The sequence below is a fragment of the Arachis hypogaea genome, chromosome 19 (assembly GCF_003086295.3).
Source record: "Arachis hypogaea cultivar Tifrunner chromosome 19, arahy.Tifrunner.gnm2.J5K5, whole genome shotgun sequence".
NCBI lineage: Eukaryota > Viridiplantae > Streptophyta > Magnoliopsida > Fabales > Fabaceae > Arachis > Arachis hypogaea.
In genome coordinates this window covers 79629011-79653116 of record NC_092054.1, presented here as the reverse complement: position 1 = coordinate 79653116, position 24106 = coordinate 79629011, and positions in this window count along the sequence as shown.

Genomic DNA, 24106 nt, shown 5'->3' with positions numbered 1-24106 from the left:
AGATGCAAATTCTCATGAATTGATGTTGATCAATTTCTTCTCAATCATGGGTATAGATCCATGGCAACTTGTGGGTAATTGAGTCCCAATCTCTTGGTAACTCAATTTCTCTCAACACAACCAATTGCCACTCTCGTGATCTAATTGTTCATGAGAAGAGATGAAGTTCAATTTCTAATCCAAGCCACACAACTTCCAGAATCTCAACTAAGGGAGGTTACATCTCACATACCAACCAAAGTGTATTGATTAAGAAAATCATGAAAGGATGAACTCTAAACTGAATTATGTGACTCATTTCTCAAACTCACCACATAATTCATATAGATTAATCCCTCTCTCGATGGTGATTGAATCTGTGAAGAACAAGAGTTTCCTTTTAGATGAACCACTTGAATTAAGAAGGAAAAGAAAAGTTATCAACTCATTCAAACAAACAGAGCTCTTCCCCCAAATGAAAATGGGGTTTAGTGAATCATAGCTCCAATTTCAACAACAATTGTAATAGATGAAAATTAAACTAAGTGTAGAGAAGAATGAAGAAGAAGAAGTTCTTAAAACTGAAATTCAAAGTTGCAAGAAAAACAAAATAGAGAATGGGTGAGAAAATCTCTAAGTCTAAAAACAAGTCAAAGGCAAAAAGTAAAGTAGCCGTAAAAGTATCAAACTTTTCTCTATTTATACTACTCCTAAAACTCCTTCAGAGATCTTTAATTTGGGCTACCAATGTGGGCTTTCTCTTTGTTGAATTCCTGGCTCAATGGAAGAAGTGTTGCTAAACATGGAAGGAGGAGTTCATTCATAATGCTTCTGGCCCAATGACTTGGCGTTTTTGCCAATAACTCTAGCCTTAATGCAAGTTGGCAACGTGCATTGTATTTTCCTGGAAGTGGGCATTGGCGTTTGGGCGTTGTTGGCCCAAGTTATTGCTAACAACTTGCTTTTCTTCTTCTTGACTCTTCTTTCATGCTTAATATTGCCCAGAATTTGAGTGTCAATCCTCTGCTTCAATATGGACTATTATATATCATTGGAAAGCTCAGAGTGTCTTCTTTCTAATGCACTTGAAATCATCTCAATTGGAGCTTTGTAGCTCAAGTTATGCTTCCTCAAAGAAGGTAAGGTCAGGCTGCCAAGTTGTTGCTGAACACGCCCCTTTCTTCTCAAGTTGGCAACGTGCCAAGCCTCCCAAGGCTGAGACATGGGGCTGGTGTTGTTGCTGAACATGCCCCCTTGTTGGCACGTTGGCAACGTGCTCGCTGCTCCCCTCCAGGGCCCATTCATGCTTCCTTGAATTTCAACCTCATTTCCTTGTTTTTGGGGCCTAAAGATGACTCTGATTCGAGCTTCCATTTCATGCTCCACTATAGATTATTATATATGATTGGAAAGCTCTGAATGTCAGCTTTCCAATGCAACTAGAAGCACTCAATTTGGATCTCTATAACTCAAGTTATGCTCGTTTGAAGGAGACAGGGTCAGGCTGCCAAAATCGCACACGTTTTTGGTGAAAACGCCCTTGTTTCCAGCGTTGCCAACGTGCTCAGATTCTGAAGCTCTAAATGAAGCTAGATTTTGAAGCTTCAAATGAATGCCAATCTCATACTATGATATATGGTTTGAAAGCTCTAGATGTCTACTTTCAAATGTCGTTAGAATCACCTCATTTGGAGCTTTGTAGCTCAAGATATACTCCATTGAAGGAGGTAAGGTCAGGCTGTCCAGCTCACCAGCGTTTTTGGCAAACACTCCTTTGTATTTCCAAGTTGCCAACGTGGGTTGCTTCATTCCAAAGTTGTCTAGCTGCTGGCGTTGTTGATGAACACGCCCTTATAACTCCAAGTTAGCAATGTGCTAACTTTATCCTCCTTGTCAAGCTTCCTAGTGTTGTCATTGAACACGCCTTCGGAACTCAATGTTGGCAACGTGCTCGAGCTATCATCCAGGGCTATCTCCTTCCTGAACCAAGCTTTCTTGCTGCGTTGCTTGCCTGCGTTGTCCTCAAACACGCCTCCTCATCTTCTAGGTTGGCAACGTGCTCGAAGCTTTGGAATTGCTCTCCAAGGTTGCTTGCTACATTGTCACTAAACACGCCTATAGAACTTGGCGTTGGCAACGTGCATGCCTCTTCCTATGAGTGCTCCTAGTGTTGTTATGGAACACACCCTTGTTCTTGGAGTTGGCAACGTGCCACCATTCCTCATGGCTCCATGCTTGCTGCCTTGAGTTGTTGCCAAACACGCCAGTAGTAACCCAAGTTAGCAACGTGCAAGTCCTCTGCTTCCTTACCAAGCTTGAAATGTTCTCAAGCCTTCTTGCTTCATCACCTAATATAAACCAAAGAAACTTCCTCAATGTATTGCTATTCTATGCACCCAATTTCAAGAGATTCATTCATACTAATGCATTTATAAGCTTCTTGAATTATTTGCATGAATTTGGCCAAATTTCACTTAGTTCTTGGTTCATGGATGCATGGAGAAAAACTCACAAAATTGCTTGTTTATTTTAGTAATAATGAACGAAATTGAACTAAAGCTAACTAAACTAACTAGTTAAAATAGCAAATATGTGAATGCATCACAACACCAAACTTAAACCTTGCTTGTCCTCAAGCAAGAAAAGAATCATGCAATAGAGATTGACAATCCAAGGTAAGAAGAATAGCAACTCAATGTTCATGGTAAGCTAGTTTTCTAAGCATGCTACAATCACAAAAGAAATGTAAATGATTGATGCTTCTATCTAGCTCAATTTATGAAATCTTTTTCTTATATTTCTTCCTTGAAACAAGCTTTTGATTTTCTTATTAGCTTCTCCTTTTGGGTGCTTTGCCCCATGAGTTGATAACAAAACTACGACTCTAAATGCTTTGTTTTCAAGTATTACCACTTGATACATAAGCACCACAAGCATTTAATTCAAGGACTTCATTAAGCTCATTTATTTCTTTTCTTGACTCTCTAATCATTGATGCTTAGAGCCTTGAGCTTTGAGGGAGTACTTTTGCACTTGAGCCTAGCCTTGACTTCTAAGTGTTTTGTTTTCAAGCATTTTACTTGATGCATAAACACCACAAGTACATAACAATGAAATTCTCATTGGTACTCAGAGCCTTCAGCTTTCTCATTCTTTCCCTTTTTCTTTTCTTGCCTTAATTGCATTTGCTTCTTCAAGGTTTTCATGATTTTCAAAAGATTTCACAAAATGTCCTAGATGAAAACTTCAATTAAATAAAATCTAATGTACTTGAGCAACAATCAATCATACTAGCTTTCCAATACTTGTATGCACATACTAAATTCTTCTTTTATTCCTTGTTTGTTTAAGATCATGATATTTTATTGCTTTTGTATTCACAAAACTCAAGTTGGTAGTCATAATGTCACAGCAGCATGTTGCAATTTAGAAATCAAACTATGCTATTCATACCACACATGTATATAGAGAAGGTAATAAGACAATCATGCAATTTAAAGTGCTGGAAACAAATGAGAGGAAAAAGAACTTTACAACCTTGTAATTTATCTTCTCTATTGTTGTCCTTTTCCTCCTTTTCTTTCCCTTCCCACACCAAACTTTGAATGATTGCTTGTACTCAAGCAACAATTAGAACCGTGACTATGGGGCTATGGTTGACATGTTGTTCACTTTCTTCCTCTTCTTCCAGTTTGTTAATAGGAATGACCTTAAGGGGGGAGAAGATTCAGCTAGTGTCCCCTGTCTTGACCTCTCCTCAGCAAGCTTTCTTTTGTTAATGGCTTGATTGAGCTTGCTTGCTGGATCAGGGGGAGGATTGCTTGTGGTTGACCCTTTTTTCTTCATGAATATTGTCCTTGGTAGCTTGGTCACAATCCTCTTCTTGGTGCTTTTGTTAATTGCCTTCACTTCCTTGAATCCAAGTCTTGGTGGTTGTGTGATTGTTGGAGTCTTCTTTTCATCAAGAGTTCCGTGCAATAGTGGTTCAATGAGCTCTTCCTCTGTGTACTTCTCTGCTTCACTTGAGTGTGACTTCTCTTGAGTGTCTTCCTCACTTTCTTGTTCTTCCACTTCTTTTTTTACATTCAACATTTGTTTTAATAGCTCTTTCATGGAGGAGGTTTGTTGATTTTCCCAAGATTTTTTTATCTCCTCTTAATATCTTTCAATCATGGATTCAATTGTTGAGCCATTTTGTTTCAGGGAAGTTTGAGAGAGTTGTGAGTTTTCATGTTCCCTTGTCATCTCAAGTGGCTTTTGTGAAGATGAAGCCACAGGTTCAAACACCTCCACAACCTCCTTTTCCATTGAACTTTCACTTGATACAGAGGTTTCCTCATTTTGTTTTTCCACTTCCTCACCCACAATTTGGTCTTCATCCTCACTGTTTGATAATTCTAAGTTTCTCCTTATTTGCTCTAAATGCCCATCCTTCTTCTTGAAGAGGATTTCTTGCCTTTTCCAGGATTGTTCTTGTCTTTCCAATAGTTCTCTGGATTTTTGAAGGAGGTCCTCAGCTACTAGCTCAAGAGATGAAGGTTGAGAGAAATTTTGTGGATATGGATGTGTTGTGGTGAGGTTGTTTTGAGTGGTATGGAATGAATCTTGTAAATTGTGGAATAAGTTTTATGGTTGGTGGAATGAATGGTGTGGATCTTGGAGGAGACTTTGTGTTGAGGCATAATCAAGTGAGGAAGAATTTTCAAGTGAAGAAATGGGAGGTGAGGTTGGATAATTTTGCATAAATGAATTGAAGGTTTGCTCAAGTGATGATGGCTCTTGATTAATGGAGTATGACACATTGAGTGCTCTCTGATTTTGATCCTCCCATCTACAATGTGAATCATTGTAGAATTCCTCAGAGTGAGAATCATTTTGTGGCCACGGGAAGCAATCTTCCATGTATGTATTGACAGCACAATCAAACGAATCATTAAAATTTTCTTCCCAGCCATAGTTTGTGTAATTGTCATAACAGTATGAGTCACTTTGTGGTTCTGGGAGAAAATTCATTTCACTTGATTGTTCACACTCTTGTTGATATGCCCAAGCACCATGAGGGTAATGACATAAATCATTTTGTGATTCTGGACAACATCTCATGTGATTAGCTTGATCAATTTGTGGCTCTGGAGCAAATCTCCATGGATTGGGGTGCTCAGAATTTGCAATTTCTTGGCGATACTCCCAGCCACCATTAGAATAATGACTTGAATCATTTTGTGGTGGTGAGAAATATCCCATATGATTCTCTTGCTCATCTTGTAGTTCTGAAGCATATCTCCATGAATTGGAGTGCTCAGGATCTGTAATTTCTTGGTGATATTCCCAACCACCATTAGAATAGTCAATTGGTGATTGTGGGTGATATCCTAGAAAATTTGTTTGATCACAAGATGAGTTGAACTCCATTTGAATTTTGTAAAACACAACACCAAATAAAATTGAAATTCATGTCACAGAGAAGAATTTCTTAGTGAGGCAATAACTCAAACACCTTAGTGTCAAAAAGAAAATAAAAAAAAAAATTAAAAGAACTGTACAAAGCAAAAACAAAGAAAATGCTTAATCTAAACTACCATTCACTTAATCATTGTTAATCTTTTCCAATCCCCGGCAACGGCGCCAAAAACTTGATACGTAAAAAAATTAATTTCACGAAATTACCGGCAAGTATACCGGGTCGTATCAAGTAATAAAACTCACTAAGAGTGAGGTCGATCCCACGGAGATTGGTAGATTAAGCAACTTTAGTTAAATGGTAGATTTAGTCAAGCAAACATGGTTTTGATTTCATGAGATTTGTGATTTTTGAACATAATTGCAAGAATTTAAGTGGCAAGGAATTTAAAGATCTAGAATATAGAAAGAAAATGAAAGTAAATAACTGAAACTTAAAATGCAAGAAACTTAAATGACATTTAAGATAGATTGCAAGAAAGTAAAGATTGCTAAATCTTAAAGAACAAAAGAGTAAATAGCAAGAAATAGAGAAACAGAATGTAAATGACAAGAATAATAAATTGCAAGAATGTAGAAGGGAATTGGGTAATGGGTATTCAAACAACTAAAGAGCAAAAGAAATGAGAATTAATGATGGAAAGGATCATTAAGGATCGGAGATGCAAATTCTCATGAATTGATGTTGATCAATTTCTTCTCAATCATGGGTATAGATCCATGGCAACTTGTGGTAATTGAGTCCCAATCTCTTGGTAACTCAATTTCTCTCAACACAACCAATTGCCACTCTCGTGATCTAATTGTTCATGAGAAGAGATGAAGTTCAATTTCTAATCCAAGCCACACAACTTCCAGAATCTCAACTAAGGGAGGTTACATCTCACATACCAACCAAAGTGTATTGATTAAGGAAATCATGAAAGGATGAACTCTAAACTGAATTATGTGACTCATTTCTCAAACTCACCACATAATTCATATAGATTAATCCCTCTCTCGATGGTGATTGAATCTGTGAAAAACAAGAGTTTCCTTTTAGATGAACCACTTGAATTGAGAAGGAAAAGAAAAGTTATCAACTCATTCAAACAAACAGAGCTCTTCCCCCTAATGAAAATGGGGTTTAGTGAATCATAGCTCCAATTTCAACAACAATTGTAATAGATGAAAATTAAACTAAGTGTAGAGAAGAATGAAGAAGAAGAAGTTCTTAAAACTGAAATTCAAAGTTGCAAGAAAAACAAAATAGAGAACGGGTGAGAAAATGTCTAAGTCTAAAAACAAGTCAAAGGCAAAAAGTAAAGTAGCCGTAAAAGTATCAAACTTTTTTCTATTTATACAACTCCTAAAACTTCTTCAGAGATCTTTAATTTGGGCTAGCAATGTGGGCTTTCTCTTTGTTGAATTCCTGGCTCAATGGAAGAAGTGTTGCTAAACATGGAAGGAGGAGTTCATTCATAATGCTTCTGGCCCAATGACTTGGCGTTTTTGCCAATAACTCTAGCCTTAATGCAAGTTGGCAACGTGCATTATATTTTCCTGGAAGTGGGCATTGGCGTTTGGGCGTTGTTGGCCCAAGTTATTGCTAACAACTTGCTTTTCTTCTTCTTGACTCTTCTTTCATGCTTAATATTGCCCAGAATTTGAGTGTCAATCCTCTGCTTCAATATGGACTATTATATATCATTGGAAAGCTCAGAGTGTCTTCTTTCTAATGCACTTGGAATCATCTCAATTGGAGCTTTGTAGCTCAAGTTATGCTTCCTCAAAGAAGGTAAGGTCAGGCTGCCAAGTTGTTGCTGAACACGCCCCTTTCTTCTCAAGTTGGCAACGTGCCAAGCCTCCCAAGGCTGAGACATGGGGCTGGCGTTGTTGCTGAACATGCCCCCTTGTTGGCACGTTGGCAACGTGCTCGCTGCTCCCCTCCAGGGCCCATTCATGCTTCCTTAAATTTCAACCTCATTTCCTTGTTTTTGGGGCCTAAAGATGACTCTAATTTGAGCTTCCATTTCATGCTCCACTATAGATTATTATATATGATTGGAAAGATCTGAATGTCAGCTTTTCAACGCAACTGGAAGCACTCAATTTGGATCTCTATAACTCAAGTTATGCTTGTTTGAAGGAGACAGGGTCAGGCTGCCAAAATCGCACACGTTTTTGGTGAAAACGCCCTTGTTTCCAGCGTTGCCAACGTGCTCAGATTCTGAAGCTCTAAAGGAAGCCAGCTTTTGAAGCTTCAAATGAATTCCAATCTCATACTATGATATATGGTTGGAAATCTATGGATGTCTACTTTCAAATGCCGTTGGAATCACCTCATTTGGAGCTTTGTAGCTCAAGATATACTCCATTGAAGGAGGTAAGGTCAGGCTGTCCAGCTCACCAGCGTTTTTGGCAAACACTCCTTTGTATTTCCAAGTTGCCAACGTGGGTTGCTTCATTCCAAGGTTGCCTAGCTGCTGGCGTTGTTGGTGAACACGCCCATATAACTCCAAGTTAGCAATGTGCTAACTTTATCCTCCTTGTCAAGCTTCCTAGCGTTGTCATTGAACACGCCTTCGGAACTCAATGTTGGCAACGTGCTCGAGCTATCATCCAGGGCTATCTCCTTCCTGAACCAAGCTTTCTTGCTGCGTTGCTTGCCTGTGTTGTCCTCAAACATGCCCCCTCATCTTCTAGGTTGGCAACGTGCTCGAAGCTTTGGAATTGCTCTCCAAGGTTGCTTGCTACATTGTCACTAAACACGCCTATAGAACTTGGCGTTGGCAACGTGCATGCCTCTTCCTATGAGTGCTCCTAGCGTTGTTATGGAACACACCCTTGTTCTTGGAGTTGGCAACGTGCCACCATTCCTCATGGCTCCATGCTTGCTGCCTTGAGTTGTTGCCAAACACGCCAGTAGTAACCCAAGTTAGCAACGTGCAAGTCCTCTGCTTCTTTACCAAGCTTGAAATGTTCTCAAGCCTTCTTGCTTCATCACCTAACATAAACCAAAGAAACTTCCTCAATGTATTGCTATTCTATGCACCCAATTTCAAGAGATTCATTCATACTAATGCATTTATAATCTTCTTGAATTATTTGCATGAATTTGGCCAAATTTCACTTAGTTCTTGGTTCATGGATGCATGGAGAAAAACTCACAAAATTGCTTGTTTATTTTAGTAATAATGAACGAAATTGAACTAAAACTAACTAAACTAACTAGTTAAAATAGCAAATATGTGAATGCTTCATTTATACACTCTCTTCAAATGATCTTCAAGCCTTGAATTGGGCCTTTGCTCTTGATGGAATTGGGTTGACAAAAGCCTCTGTTGATTGCTCTTGGAGTTGGAGAGAAACCTACTTGTGAACCGGTCCATGAACCAGAAAAGCTTGAGTAAAAGTTTGAGGTCAAACTTTGACTCAAGCTTTTCATATCAGCTTGCCTCCTTTTGCTGTCATCCACGTTTGAGCCAAAGTTTGAGGTCAAACTTTGAGCCAAACGTGGATCCCTCTTGTATGCCTCTTGGGGTGCTACTTTGTCCTCTTGTCAACGTTGCCAATTTTATGCCCACTATAGACTATTATATATGGTTGGAAAGCTCTGAATGTCGGCTTTCTAACCCACTTGGAATCACCTCAATTGGACATCTACAACTCAAGTTATTCTTGTTGGAAGTATACCCCTTCAGGCTGTTGTGGCGCCAACGTTTGCCTAAAAGCTTGAGGTCAAACGTTGGCGCAAGCTTTTGCTCTCCTGGATGTTTTGTTGTGGCGCCAACGTTTGCCTAAAAGCTTGAGGTCAAACGTTGGCGCAAGCTTTTGCTCTTCTCCAGGGTGAGTTTGTTGTGGCGCCAACGTTTGCCTAAAAGCTTGAGGTCAAACGTTGGCACAAGCTTTTGCTCTTCTCCAGGGTGAATTCAACTCTTCCAAAAGTTTGAGCTAAAGTTTGAGGCAAGATTTTGCTCAAGCTTTTTGTTCTCTCTTGCTCCTTGCCATTTCTTCTTTCTTCAACCTTCTTCAAAGCTCTTTTCACCTATCATTAATCAACCAAGCACATCAAAGCTATGCTCAAAATCATGAGATTGTTATTCTTTCATAATATATGACAATTATAGCACAAAATCTCATGAAATTGCATTAATTTATCCATGGTTGATTGAATCAAAGGAAACATGAAATTCTACCCAATTGGCTTACTTATGGCTCAAGAAAGTGCATAAAATCAATTGAAAACAAAAGAAAAAAGCTAGTGAAACTAGGCTAAGATGACTTGTCATCAGCGTCAACGTTTGCCTAAAAGCTTGAGGTCAAACGTTGGCGCAAGCTTTTGCTCTTCTCCAGGGTGAATTCAACTCTTCCAAAAGTTTGAGCTAAAGTTTGAGGCAAGCTTTTGCTCAAGCTTTTTGTTCTCTCTTGCTCCTTGCCATTTCTTCTTTCTTCAACCTTCTTCAAAGCTCTTTTCACCTATCATTAATCAACCAAGCACATCAAAGCTATGCTCAAAATCATGAGATTGTTATTCTTTCATAATATATGACAATTATAGCACAAAATCTCATGAAATTGCATTAATTTATCCATGGTTGATTGAATCAAAGGAAACATGAAATTCTACCCAATTGGCTTACTTATGGCTTAAGAAAGTGCATAAAATCAATTGAAAACAAAAGATAAAAGCTAGTGAAACTAGGCTAAGATGACTTGTCATCACAACACCAAACTTAAAGCTTGCTTGTCCCCAAGCAAGAAAAGAATTATTGAGAAGAAAGAATGAAATGGAAGAAGATGTTCATGCTAGCAGAGTATTATTGGTAGCTCATGGGGTTTCATGTAGATATGTAAATACTCACTTCTTATTGACATTTAGGCCTAGAAAGTCTCCTTCAAGCATCAAGTAACACACTGCTATGACCTCTCATTATTCCTTTGTCCTTGACTATTATTTTTTTATAAGCTTTAGTTCAGTGTCATGTGTAACAAGCTCTTTTCTTTCTTTATGGTTGACACATTATTCACTATAGACACTTGGCTCACATTCCTTCTTAGAACATTGATGCCCAGCACCTCTTTGGGTTACTAAATGCCTTGTAGTTAGGTTGCTCTTGATAGTGGACTTTCAGTTGATGATCCCGGGTTAGTTAACCCAAGTCACCAAGTGTTGATGCACTCCAAAGAACTTAATAATACAAGCAGATCCTAGTACAAAGACACCACAGGCATATATTCTAAGGTTCAAGCTATTGGTGTCTAGCTTTGTTTTTTTTATTTTTCTTTTATTCTGTTGCCATTTTTTGCTTTTTCTTTTCTCTTTTTGTTTTTCTTTTTAACCTAGGACTTTTATTTTATTGAGATTCATAGATAGTGAGCTACCTTCTACTTAAAAGGAGACAGTCTAGTTCTTTTATTCACTAAAAGTGAGCTATCATACAATCATGCATTCATACCACCACTCACTATTATTGTACTTCCAGCTAACAAAGAACTATCTCATTTCACATTCCAAACATTTCTTTTATTGAATTAAGGATGCAGGGGACAAAGCATGTATTTAGTTAGGTGAAAATAAACACACAAGCACACACTTAGACTAGCTTTCTTATTGCCAAGAGTGAGTCTGCTTATACTAGATGAACACTTTAGCAAGTCATCAGTCGAAGCATTTTTAAACCGCAAGAGTTAAGTATAGATACAACCTATTGGTTTGCAGTTCTTTTGTTCTTCCTTCTGTTGTACCCCTTTTTAGTTGTGGTGCATGATGTCTTCACTTGGTGGTTAGTTCCCTGCATAATTCTCAAAAGTTGCTTGCTTCTTAAGCCCTTAGGTGACTGGTTAGTATGTATGAATTAAGTGTGGTTTTTGGATTTAATTTGGTGTGGGAACACCAAACTTAATTCCTTGCCACTTCCTCTGATGCAACATGTTAACTATATGTAAAATCTTGTGTCCTCGCTAAAGGTTATGGAGTTAAGACTAGAAAGCATTTAAGTAGTTGAATAATCTGTTTGATTGCTTGGAGCTAGTATTGTGCAGGAGGTGAGAATGTGCTTTTAAATGAGGTTTTAGTGGAACACCAAACTTAGAATCCTTCATTCTCCCTTAAATTGTTTTGGTATGCAACACCAAACTTAGCTCCTTGCAATGCATACCAATTATTCAACATTTTTATTGCAAAGGCTATGAAAAGAAAACTACCTCAGGTTGGGTTGCCTCCCAACAAGCGCTCTTTTAATGTCACTAGCTTGACACCCTTCATTCTTTCTAAGAGGGCTGTAGGCTCTGAACCTCTTTTTCCTTGTCCCACTGTCCTCCTAAGTACAGCTTTGCTCTGTGACCATTTGCTGTGAATTGACTCTTTGTTACTTCGTCCAGCAATTCAATACTCCCATAAAGAAAAACCTTGGTTACCAAATATGGACCAGTCCACTTAGATTTAAGTTTGCCAGGGAACATCTTGAGTCGTGAGTTGTACAAGAGTACTTGCTGCCCAGGTTTGAATTCTTTCTTCAAGATCCTTCTGTCATGCCACCTCTTGGCTTTTTCTTTATATATCTTGGCACTTTCATAGGCTTCTAGCCTAAATTCATCCAGCTCATTTAGCTGCAACAACCTTTTCTCCCCTGCTGCTTCAGAGTCAAGGTTTAGGAGTTTAGTAGCCCAAAACGCTTTGTGTTCAAGCTCTACAGGGAGGTGACAGGATTTGCCATATAATAGCTGAAAGGGAGACTTCCCAATGGGAGTTTTGAAAGCCGTTCTGTATGCCCAGAGTGCATCCTCTAGCTTCCGAGCCCAATCTTTTCTTGTACTTCCTACTGTCTTCTCCAAGATCTTCTTCAATTCCCTATTTGCTAGTTCAGCCTGACCATTGGTCTGGGGGTGATATGGCATGGCTACTTTATGAATGACTCCATATTTGTGGAGGAGTTTCTCCATCTGCTTGTTGCAAAAATGGCTACCACCATCACTCACAAGACCCTTGGAAACTCCATATCTAGTGAAGATATGCTTCTTAAGGAATTGAAGGACAATTTGTGCATCACAAGTGGTTGTGGCTATGGCTTCCACCCACTTTGAGACATACTCTACTGCTACCAAGATATATCTAAAGGAATAGGAAGGGGGAAAGGGTCCCATGAAATCAATTCCCCATAGATCAAATAATTTCAATTCCAAAATGAAGTTTTGAGGCATTTCGTTCCTTCTTGTCAGTCCTCCTGCTCTCTGGCATTCGTTACATTGGTGAACATATTCTCTGGCATCCTTGAAGATAGTTGGCCAATAGAAGCCACTCTACAGTATCTTTGCAGCTGTTCTTTCTGGGTCAAAGTGTCCATCATAAGCTGAGCCATGGCAATGCCACAAGATATCCCTTATTTCACTCTCAGGGACACACCTTCTAATTACTCCATCAGAACATCTCTTGAACAGGAAGGGTTCATCCCACAAGAATTTCCTTGCTTCGTTGATTAACTTCTTCACTTGTTGCTTAGAGAACTCTTGAGGTATCTTCCTTCCCACTTTGTAGTTCGCTATGTCAGCAAACCAAGGTGCTTGCTGAATCTGCAAGAGGTGCTCATCTGGGAAGCTTTCATTCACGGGCTGGGAGACTTTTTGAATTGTTTCTTGTGGTAGCCTCGACAAATGATCAGCAACTCGGTTTTCAGTACCCTTCCTATCCCTTACCTCAATGTCAAACTCTTGTAGGAGCAATATCCACCTGATAAATCTTGGTTTAGCATCCTGTTTTGACATCAAATACTTAAGGGCAGCATGGTCAGTATAAACCACAATTTTGGATCCTATTAAATATGATCTAAACTTATCAAATGCATAAACTACAGCTAGCAATTCCTTCTCTGTTGTGGTGTAATTTTTCTGAGCTTCATTCAACACTTTACTTGCATAATATATGACATGATGCAAGTTTCCCTTCTTTTGTCCAAGCACAGCGCCAATTGCAATGTCACTTGCATCACACATAAGTTCAAAAGGCAGCTCCCAATCTGGGGGTGTGATGATTGGTGCTGTTGTGAGTCTGTTTTTTTAAAAGTTTCAAAGGCATGCTGGTAGTTTTCATCAAAAACAAAGGGGTTATCGATCATTAATAAATTACTCAAAGGTTTGGCTATTTTTGAAAAATCCTTGATAAACCTTCTATAAAATCCTGCATGCCCCAAGAAACTTCTAACAGATTTCACATTAGTTAGTGGAGGGAGTTTTTCTATGATCTCAATCTTTGCCTTGTCAACCTCTATCCCTTTTCTTGAAACTTTATGACCAACAACAATCCCTTCAGGTACCATGAAATGGCATTTCTCCCAGTTCAAAACCAAATTAGTTTCTTGGCACCATTTCAAAACAAGAGTTAGATGGTTCAGGCAAGCGTTGAAATTATCACCAAAAACAGAAAAGTCGTCCATGAAGACCTCTAGAAACTTTTGGACCATATCGGAGAAAATGGAAAGCATATGATGACATGCCAACATGTCATATTTTTCTATACTTTTTCATTTGTTTTCAAAAGGTTTTATGCACTTTCTTGAGCCATAAGCAAGCCAATTGGGTAGATTTTCATGTTTCCTTTGATTCAATTAACCATGGATGAATTAATGCAATTTCATGAGATTTTATACTATAATTGTCATATATTATGAAAGAATAACAAACTCATGATTTTGAGCAAAGCTTTGATGTGTTTGGTTGATTGATGATAGGTGAAAAGAGTTTTGAAGGTTGAAGAAAGAAGGAATGGCTAGGAGCAAGAGAGAACAAAAAGCTTGAGCAAAAGTTTGCCTCAAACTTTAGCTCAAACTTTTGGAAGAATTGAAAACACTCCAGAGGAAAAAAGCTTGAGCAAAAGTTTGCCTCAAACTTTAGCTCAAACTTTTGGGAGAAAAGCTTGAGCCAACATTTGCCTCAAACTTTTTGGCAAACGTTGGCATCACAAAATCAACACCCTGGAGGAGAAAAGCTTGCGCCAATGTTTGCCTCAAGCTTTTTGGCAAACGTTGGCGCCACACGCCACAACAGCCTGAAGGGGTATACTTCCAACAAGAATAACTTGAGCTACAGAGCTCCAAATGAGATGATTCAAAAAGCATTGGAAAGTAGGAATCAAGAGCTTTCCAAGCATATATGGCACTGCATGGTGGACACTAAAATTGAGGGAGAAAAATGCCCCGAAATGTGCATAAGCGAACATAGTGGCAACTTGCAGTGAGGCCAACTGACCTCTGCACTTTCAACAGAGTATAACTCGAGCTGTGGAACTCCAAATGATGCGCTTCCAACGGCATTGGAAAGTAGACATTCAGGGCTTTCCAAAAATTTATAATAGTATGGGGTGGACAATGTGTTTGAGTCTCCAAAATCTGGTGTTTTCGACCACGTTTGAGGCAAACGTCGCCTCAAACGCTGCACACCAAAGCCAGCGACCTTGTCCTCTTCAAAGGAGCATAACTTGAGTTGTAGATGTCCAATTGAAATGATTCTAAGTGGGTTAGAAAGCTGACATTCAGAGCTTTCCAACCATATATAATAGTCTATATTGGGCATAAAATTTGCAACGTGACAAGAGGACAAAGTAGCCCCCAAGAAGCATACAAAAGGGATCCACGTTTGGCTCAAAGTTTGACCTCAAACTTTGGCTCAAACGTGGATGGCAGCAAGGAATGTTAGCTGATATGAAAAGTTTGAGTAAAAGTTTGACCTCAAACTTTTACTCAAGCTTTTCTGGTTCATGGCCTGGTTCACAAATGGGTTTCTCTCCAACTCCAAGAGCAATCAACAGAGGCTATCTTCAACCCAATTCCATCAAGAGCAAGGGCCCAATTGACACCACTCAAAGGCACAAGAGATAGTTAGAATAGAAATTTCATTTTAATTGTAATTTGTTTTGAATTTCATTTTCATTTTGTAAAAAATGCCTATAAATAGGCATCTGTTTCATTTTATTGGGGGGCGAGCTCCACTAGGGAGCATTAGGAATACAGAACTCTCTCTCTTTAGTTTTTCTTTTTGTTTTAAATCTTGGGTTGAGAATTGAAGAAATTCTGTTTCAATCTCACCTTAAGAATTCTCTCTGTTTTCTTCTTCTGCAAACTTTCAAGTGAATTGTGATTTGAATCAAAGTTCGTTTCATCGCTTTCATCTTTAATTCTCCTGCATCTTGTTTGCTAGCGGATCAAGGAAGGAATTGAGATCTAGACTTGTTTTCTAGTCTCATTGATTTCCTGAGATCTTCAACCTCTCATTTAGATTTTGCAATTGAGCTGCATTTCATTTTCTGTTCGGTTCCTCAATTCAATTTACATTAAGCCTGCTGCAAATCTCATTTACATTTCCTGCACAATTTTAAATTCCTCTGCAATTGCTCTAAGTTCTAATTCACTGCAATTTTGCTTCTCTGTTTACATTGCTCCCAATTTACTTTCCTGCAATTTAAGCTTGCTGCAAGAGTTTTGAATTCTGATATATTGCTCTATTTAATTTCCAGCACCCCAGCCCCTTTACTTTTCATGCAATTTACTTTTCTTGCAATTTAAGTTTCAGCTATTTTACTTTCTTGTTCTTTAAGTTACTTGCCAATTTATATTCTGCAACTTTAAATTCATCGTCATTTACCTTCTGTTGGCTACCTCTCATCCAATTTCACTTAAATGTTAGCTTGACTAAACTAATCACCCACTAAAGTTGCTTGATCCATCAATCCCTGTGGGATCGACCTCACTCCCGTGAGTTTTATTACTTGATGCGACCCGGTATACTTGCCGGTTAGTTTTGTGTGTTTGGAATTTGTTTTTCGTTTTCCGAAAATACACATCAAGTTTTTGGCGCCGTTGCCGGGGAATTGATTTAGATCAACAATGATTAAGTGGGTGAGAAGTCTAGATCAAGCATTTTCTTTGTTTTTGTTTTCTGTTTCAAAGTGAAACCAAGGTGTTTGAGTTTTTGCCTCACTAAGAAATTCTCATCTCTGATATGAGTAATTTCAATTTTCATTGATGTTTGCAAAATACAAATGGAGTTCAACTCATCATTTGGTCAAACAAAATTTTATGGGATATTACCCACCATCATCAATCTCTAATGATGGCTGGGAATATCACCAAGAAACTTTAAATTATGGGCACTCCAATTCATGGAGCTATGCCTCAGAACCACAAGATGAGAAAGAAAATCATATGGGATATTTCCCTCCACCACAAAATGCTGCAAGTCATGATTTTAATGGTGGATGGGAAGGAAATTCTAATGCTCCATATGATATTCATCCGAAGATATCATCACTTGACCACGCTTCAACAGAAAGCCTCTGTCAAAACTCACCACCCACACAAACTTCCATGAACCAAAGACTCTCAAAGCTTGAGTCCATGCTCAAAAGAATTGCGGAGGAGAAAGAGAAATACCAGAAAGAACAAGAGAACTCCCTCAAAAACATGGAAGCGCAATTAGGCCAACTGGTGAGTGCAATGAAGAAGAAGGAAAAACAAGAGGAAGAGGCTACTGAGTCAAGTGAATTTTTATTGAAAAAGAAAGAGGTGGTGGAAATAGTTAAAAATAAAACTGCACTTGAGGTGACAAAAGAACCTGAACACTCACAACCTCCTCAAACCCCCCTGGACCAAAAAGTCTTAACAATTGAATCTGAGATTAAAAGATATGAAGAGGAGATGAAGAAATGTTGGGAAGATCAACAAACCTCCTCCATGAAAGAGCTATTAAAACAAATGTTGAGTGTAAAAGAGGAAGTGGAGGAGCAAGAAAGTGAGGAAATCATTCCAAACTCAAGTGAGGCAGAGAAGTACATGAAGGAGGAGTTCATGGAACCACCAGTTCAAAAGGCTCTGGATGAATACAAAACTCCAATAATCACACAGCAACCAAGTCTTGAATCCAAAGAAGTGAAGGCAACTAGCAAGAACACCAATTCTGTCCCTAATCCAGCAAGCAAGATCAATCAAGCCATTTGCAAAAGGAAGCTTGCTGAGGAAAGGCCAAGACAAAGGACACTAGCTGAATCCTTCCCTCCTTTGAGGTCATTCCTCTTAACAAACTGGAAGAAGAGGAAGAAAGTGAAGAACAACATGTCAAGCTAATGACACTAAAAGAGCACTTGTTAGGAGGTAACCCAACCATAGGTAACATTTCTTCTCTGCTTTGTTTTCTTTTTCTTTGCTTTGTTTAAATTCAATAAATTGGCATATGGTTGCATTCTAAGTTTGGTGTTGCTATGCAACAAAATTTGGTTCTAATCCTTACAAGATACTTGCATCAATTCCAAGTGAAAGTGTCACACTAAGTTTGGTGTGCCACTTATCTTTTATGCAATGTATTGTGCACACCTTCTTATCTATGCAATCAAAATGTCTCTGTCTCTTATGCCTTGATATCTTTAATTTTGCTTGTTTAAAACACATGTGTTACTAACATTTCATTGTGTAAGACATTCATAATCCATCTTAAGCCCATAGCCACGGTTCTAATAGTTGCTTGAAGATGAGCAAGCATTCTGAGTTGGTATGGGAAGGAGGAGAATGGGAGGAAAATGACAACAATAGAGAAGATGAACTACAAGGTTGTAAAGTTCCTTTTCCTCTCATTTGTTTCAAGCACTATAAACTGCATGATTGTCTTTACCTTCTCTGTATGCATGTGTGTATGAAAAGGCATAGTTTGATTTCTAAATTGCAACATGGTGCTGTGTCATTATGATTACCAACTTGAGTTTTGTGAATTCAAAAGCAATAAAAGTATCATGATCATAAACAAACAAGGCATTAAAGAAGATTTTAGCATGTGCATAAAAGTATTGGAAAGCTAGTATGTTTAATTGTTGCTTAATTGCATTGGATTTTATTTAATTGAAGTTTTCATCTAGGACATTTTATGAAATCTTTTGAAAATCATGAAAACCTTGAAGAGGCAAATACAATTAAAGCAAGAAAAGAAAAAGGGAAAGAATGAGAAAGCTGAAGGCTCTGAGTACCAATGGCAATTTATTTGTTAAGTACTTGTGGTGTTTATGTATCAAGCCAAATGCTTGAAAACAAAACACTTAGAAGTCAAGGTTAGGCTCAAAGTGCAAAAGCACTCCCTCAATGCTCAAGGCTCTGAGCATCAATGATTAGAGAGTCAAGAAAAGAAAAGAAAAATGAGCTTAATGAAGTCCTCTAATCAAATGCTTGTGGTGCTTATGTATCAAGTGGTAATACTTGAAAACAAAGCATTTAGAAGTCGTAGCTTTGTTATTAACTCATGGGGCAAAGCACCCAAAAGGAGAAGCTAATAAGAAAAGCAAAAAGCTTGTTTCAAGGAAGAAATATAAGGAAAAGATTTCATAAAATGAGCTAGATAGAAGCATCAATCATTTACATTTCTTTTGTGATTGTAGCATGCTTAGAAAACTAGCTTACCATGAACATTAAGTTGCTATTCTTCTTACCTTGGATTGTCAATCTCTATTGCATGATTCTTTTCTTGCTTGGGGACAAGCAAGGTTTAAGTTTGGTGTTGTGATGACATGCCAACATGTCATGTTTTTCTATGCTTTTTCATTTGTTTTCAAAAGGTTTTATGCACTTTCTTGAGCCATAAGCAAGCCAATTGGGTAGATTTTCATGTTTCCTTTGATTCAATCAACCATGGATGAATTAATGCAATTTCATGAGATTTTATGCTATAATTGTCATATATTATGAAAGAATAACAAACTCATGATTTTGAGCAAAGCTTTGATGTGTTTGGTTGATTGATGATAGGTGAAAAGAGTTTTGAAGAAGGTTGAAGAAAGAAGGAATGGCTAGGAGCAAGAGAGAACAAAAAGCTTGAGCAAAAGTTTGCCTCAAACTTTAGCTCAAACTTTTGGAAGAATTGAAAACACTCCAGAGGAAAAAAGCTTGAGCAAAAGTTTGCCTCAAACTTTAGCTCAAACTTTTGGGAGAAAAGCTTGAGCCAACGTTTGCCTCAAACTTTTTGGCAAACGTTGGCATCACAAAATCAACACCCTGGAGGAGAAAAGCTTGCGCCAACGTTTGCCTCAAGCTTTTTGGCAAACGTTGGCGCCACACGCCACAACAGCCTGAAGGGGTATACTTCCAACAAGAATAACTTGAGCTACAGAGCTCCAAATGAGGTGATTCAAAAAGCATTGGAAAGTAGGAATCAAGAGCTTTCCAAGAATATATGGCACTGCATGGTGGACACTAAAATTGAGGGAGAAAACTACCCCGAAATGTGCATAAACGAACATAGTGGCAACTTGCAGTGAGGCCAACTGACCTCTGCACCTTCGACGGAGTATAACTCGAGCTGTGGAACTCCAAATGATGCGCTTCCAACGGCATTGGAAAGTAGACATTCAGGACTTTCCAACAATTTATAATAGTATGGGGTGGACAATGTGTTTGAGTCTCCAAAATCTGGCGTTTTCGACCACGTTTGAGGCAAACGTCGCCTCAAACGCTGCACACCAAAGCCAACGACCTTGTCCTCTTCAAAGGAGCATAACTTGAGTTGTAGATGTCCAATTGAGGTGATTCTAAATGGGTTAGAAAGCTGACATTCAGAGCTTTCCAACCATATATAATAGTCTATATTGGGCATAAAATTTGTAAAGTGACAAGAGGACAAAGTAGCCCCCAAGAAGCATACAAAAGGGATCCACGTTTGGCTCAAAGTTTGACCTCAAACTTTGGCTCAAACGTGGATGGCAGCAAGGAATGTTAGCTGATATGAAAAGTTTGAGTAAAAGTTTGACCTCAAACTTTTACTTAAGCTTTTCTGGTTCATGGCTCGGTTCACAAATGGGTTTCTCTCCAACTCCAAGAGCAATCAACAGAGGCTATCTTCAACCCAATTCCATCAAGAGCAAGGGCCCAATTGACACCACTCAAAGGCACAAGAGATAGTTAGAATAGAAATTTCATTTTAATTGTAATTTGTTTTGAATTTCATTTTCATTTTGTAAAAAATGCCTATAAATAGGCATCTGTTTCATTTTATTGGGGGGCGAGCTCCACTAGGGAGTATTAGGAATACAGAACTCTCTCTCTTTAGTTTTTCTTTTTGTTTTAAATCTTGGGTTGAGAATTGAAGAAATTCTGTTTCAATCTCACCTTGAGAATTCTCTCTGTTTTCTTCTTCTGAAAACTTTCAAGTGAATTGTGATTTGAATCAAAGTTCGTTTCATCGCTTTCATCTTTAATTTTCCTGCATCTTGTTTGCTAGCGGATCAAGGAAGGAATTGAGATCTAGACTTGTTTTCTAGTCTCATTGATTTCCTGAGATCTTCAACCTCTCATTTAGATTTTTCAATTGAGCTGCATTTCATTTTCTGTTCGGTTCCTCAATTTAATTTACATTAAGCCTGCTGCAAATCTCATTTACATTTCCTGCACAATTTTAAATTCCTCTGCAATTGCTCTAAGTTCTAATTCACTGCAATTTTGCTTCTCTGTTTACATTGCTCCCAATTTACTTTCCTGCAATTTAAGCTTGCTGCAAGAGTTTTGAATTCTGATATATTGCTCTATTTAATTTCTAGCACCCCAGCCCCTTTACTTTTCATGCAATTTACTTTTCTTGCAATTTAAGTTTCAGCTATTTTACTTTCTTGTTCTTTAAGTTACTTGCCAATTATATTCTTCAACTTTCAATCCATCGTCATTTACCTTCTGTTGGCTACCTCTCATCCAATTTCACTTAAATGTTAGCTTGACTAAACTAATCACCCACTAAAGTTGCTTGATCCATCAATCCCTGTGGGATCGACCTCACTCCCGTGAGTTTTATTACTTAATGCGACCTGGTATACTTGCCGGTTAGTTTTGTGTGTTTGGAATTTATTTTTCGTTTTCCAAAAATACACATCAGCATACACCTCTGAAATGTGACTGGGGCGTTGCATAGCCCAAATGGCATTCTCATGTATGCAAAAACTCCAAATGGACATGTGAAGGCAATCTTCTCTTGGTTCTTGGGGTCCACCACGATTTGATTGTACCCAGAATATCCGTCCAAAAAGCAATAATAGGCATGGCCGGCCAATCTTTCCAGCATCTGATCAATAAATGGGAGAGGGAAATGATCTTTCCTTGTGGCATCATTCAATCTTCTATAGTCTATGCACATTCTCCACCCAGTCACTATTCTAGTAGGGATTAACTCATTCTTCTCATTAGTGATGATCGTCATTCCTCCTTTCTTTGGTACAACTTGAACCGGGCTCACCCATGAGCTGTCGGATATTGGGAAGATTATCCCTGCATTCCATAACTTCATTACTTCCTTCTGGACAACTTCCTTCATTGTAGGATTTAGCCTTCTTTGAGGTTGAACCACTGGTTTGGAATTGTCCTCCAAGAGGATCTTATGCATACACACTGCAGGGCTGATGCCTTTCAGGTCGTCAATGGTCCATCCCAAAGCATCTTTGTGAGCTTTGAGTACATCAAGAAGTTCTCCTTCTTCTTTTTTTGTCAGGGATGAATTAATGATCATTGGAAAGCTCTCTAATGTGCCAAGGAATGCATATTTGAGATGAGTGGGTAATGGCTTCGGTTCTTGTTTTCGTACTTCTTCCTTCTTCCCTTGTTTTTCTTCTTGTTCAATGGAAATCTCGGCTACTTGTTCCTCTGTTGTCTCTTGACTTCCTTCTTGCTCTTGAGGATTGTCTTCCAACATTTCTTCTACTAAACTCTCTATCATATCCACTCTCATGTAATCCTCTTGCTCAGGAATGTGTTGCATTGACTTGAAAACGTTTATGACCATTTGTTCATTGTGGACCCTGAAGATCATCTCTCCTTTTTCTACATCAATGATGGCTCTTGCTGTGGCTAGAAATGGCCTTCCCAAAATGATTGAATTGTTTCCTTCCTCCTCAGTATCCAAAATCACAAAATCTGCTGGGAAAATAAACTCCCCAACCTTCACCAACAGATTCTCCACGATTCTATTGGGTGTTTTGATTGATCTATCTGCCATGACCAATGACATCCTGGTGGGTTTAAGTTCTTCTATGACAAGCTTTCTCATCATTGAAAGAGGCATTAAGTTGATGCTGGCACCAAGGTCACATAGAACTTTGTTGAGAACTATTCTGCCAATGGTGCATGAGACTACAAAGCTTCCTGGATCCTTGAGTTTTGGTGGAATGCCCCTTTGAATCACAGCACTGTATTCCTCGGTGAGCAACACGGTTTCCTTCTCAAGCCAACTCCTCTTCTTGTTGATAAGTTCTTTTAAGAACTTTGCATACAGGGGCATTTGTTCAAGTGCTTCAGCTAAGGGAATATTGATTTCCAGTTTCTTGAAAGTCTCAAGGAACTTATGAAAATGTTGGTCCTTAGTCTCTTTGCTGAACCTCTGGGGGTATGGCAGTGGAGGTGTAATACTTTTTCCCACTTACTGCTGTCCTTGAATTGCTTCTTCTTCCCCCTTTTGTGAAGTGGTTGGTTGGTCTTCTTTCCTTCTTTGCTTTTCAATGCTCTTGTTTGGTATCACATTTTGATCATTGTCTTCCTCTGCCTGTGTTGGCTTTTCCTCTTCTATGGGCCTTTTGCTATTCTCCACTCGCTTCTTTGTGGTGTCATTGTTGCTCATCAATGTTCTCTCACTTCTTAACTGTATCGCCTTGCACTCTTCCTTAGGATTTGGAATTGTGTCACTTGGCAGGGAACTTGATGGTCTCTTTGTTGCAAGATGTTTAGATAGATGACCAATTTGCCTCTCCATATTCTTTATGGAGGCTTCTTGGTTCTTGGTTGTCATTTCTTGGTGTTTCCACATTTTGTCTATCAAGGTTTCCAGATTAGTGATTCTTTGGGATTCTGGTGATGTTTGTGGTTGGTTGTGAGGTGTGGATGGTGGATGGTAGGCATTTTGGTTGGTGGGTTGGTTATTGGATTGATAATGGTTGGAGTTGGGGTAGTTGTTTTGGGGTTTTCTGTAAGGGTTTTGGTTAGTTTGCTGCTGGTTGTTGTTTTGGTTGTTTCTTGAAGTGTTTTGGTTTGAGTTCCTCTGCCATGGTTGTTGGTTCTGGTTGTGATTATCCCCCCATCTGAGGTTTGGGTGATTCTTCCAGGATGGATTGTAGGTGTCACCATACACCTCATTTGATCCTTGGTTGTGCATATATTGCACTTGCTCTTGTTGTTGTTCTTCTTGGTTCTCCTCATTCTGCCCCCAAGGGGTTGTTGGTTGGCTTGTGGCACTCACTGATGCTACTTGTAGGCCATCAATTCTTTTGGCCATTTGCTCAAATTGTTGTTGAATTTGCTGCTGCATCATTTTGTTTTGAGCCAGGATTGAGTCTACTCCTTCCAACTCCATCACTCTTTTCCTCTGTGATGGTTGGCGTTGCCTTTGGTGAGCAAAGAAATACTGGTTGTTGGCCACCATATCAATGAGATTTTGGGCTTCCTCTGCAGTTTTCATTAGTTGTAAAGAGCCTTCTGCTGAATAATCCAAAGCCTCTTGAGATTTCAATGTCAAGCCTTCATAGAAATTCTACAATCTGTCCCACTCACTAAACATTCCCGGTGGACACTTCCTGATTAGAGCTTTGTATCGTTCCCATGCCTCATACAAGGGTTCAGCATCCATTTGAGTGAATGTTTGCACTTCAGTCTTCAATCTAATAACTCTTTGAGGTGGGTAAAACTTGGCAAGG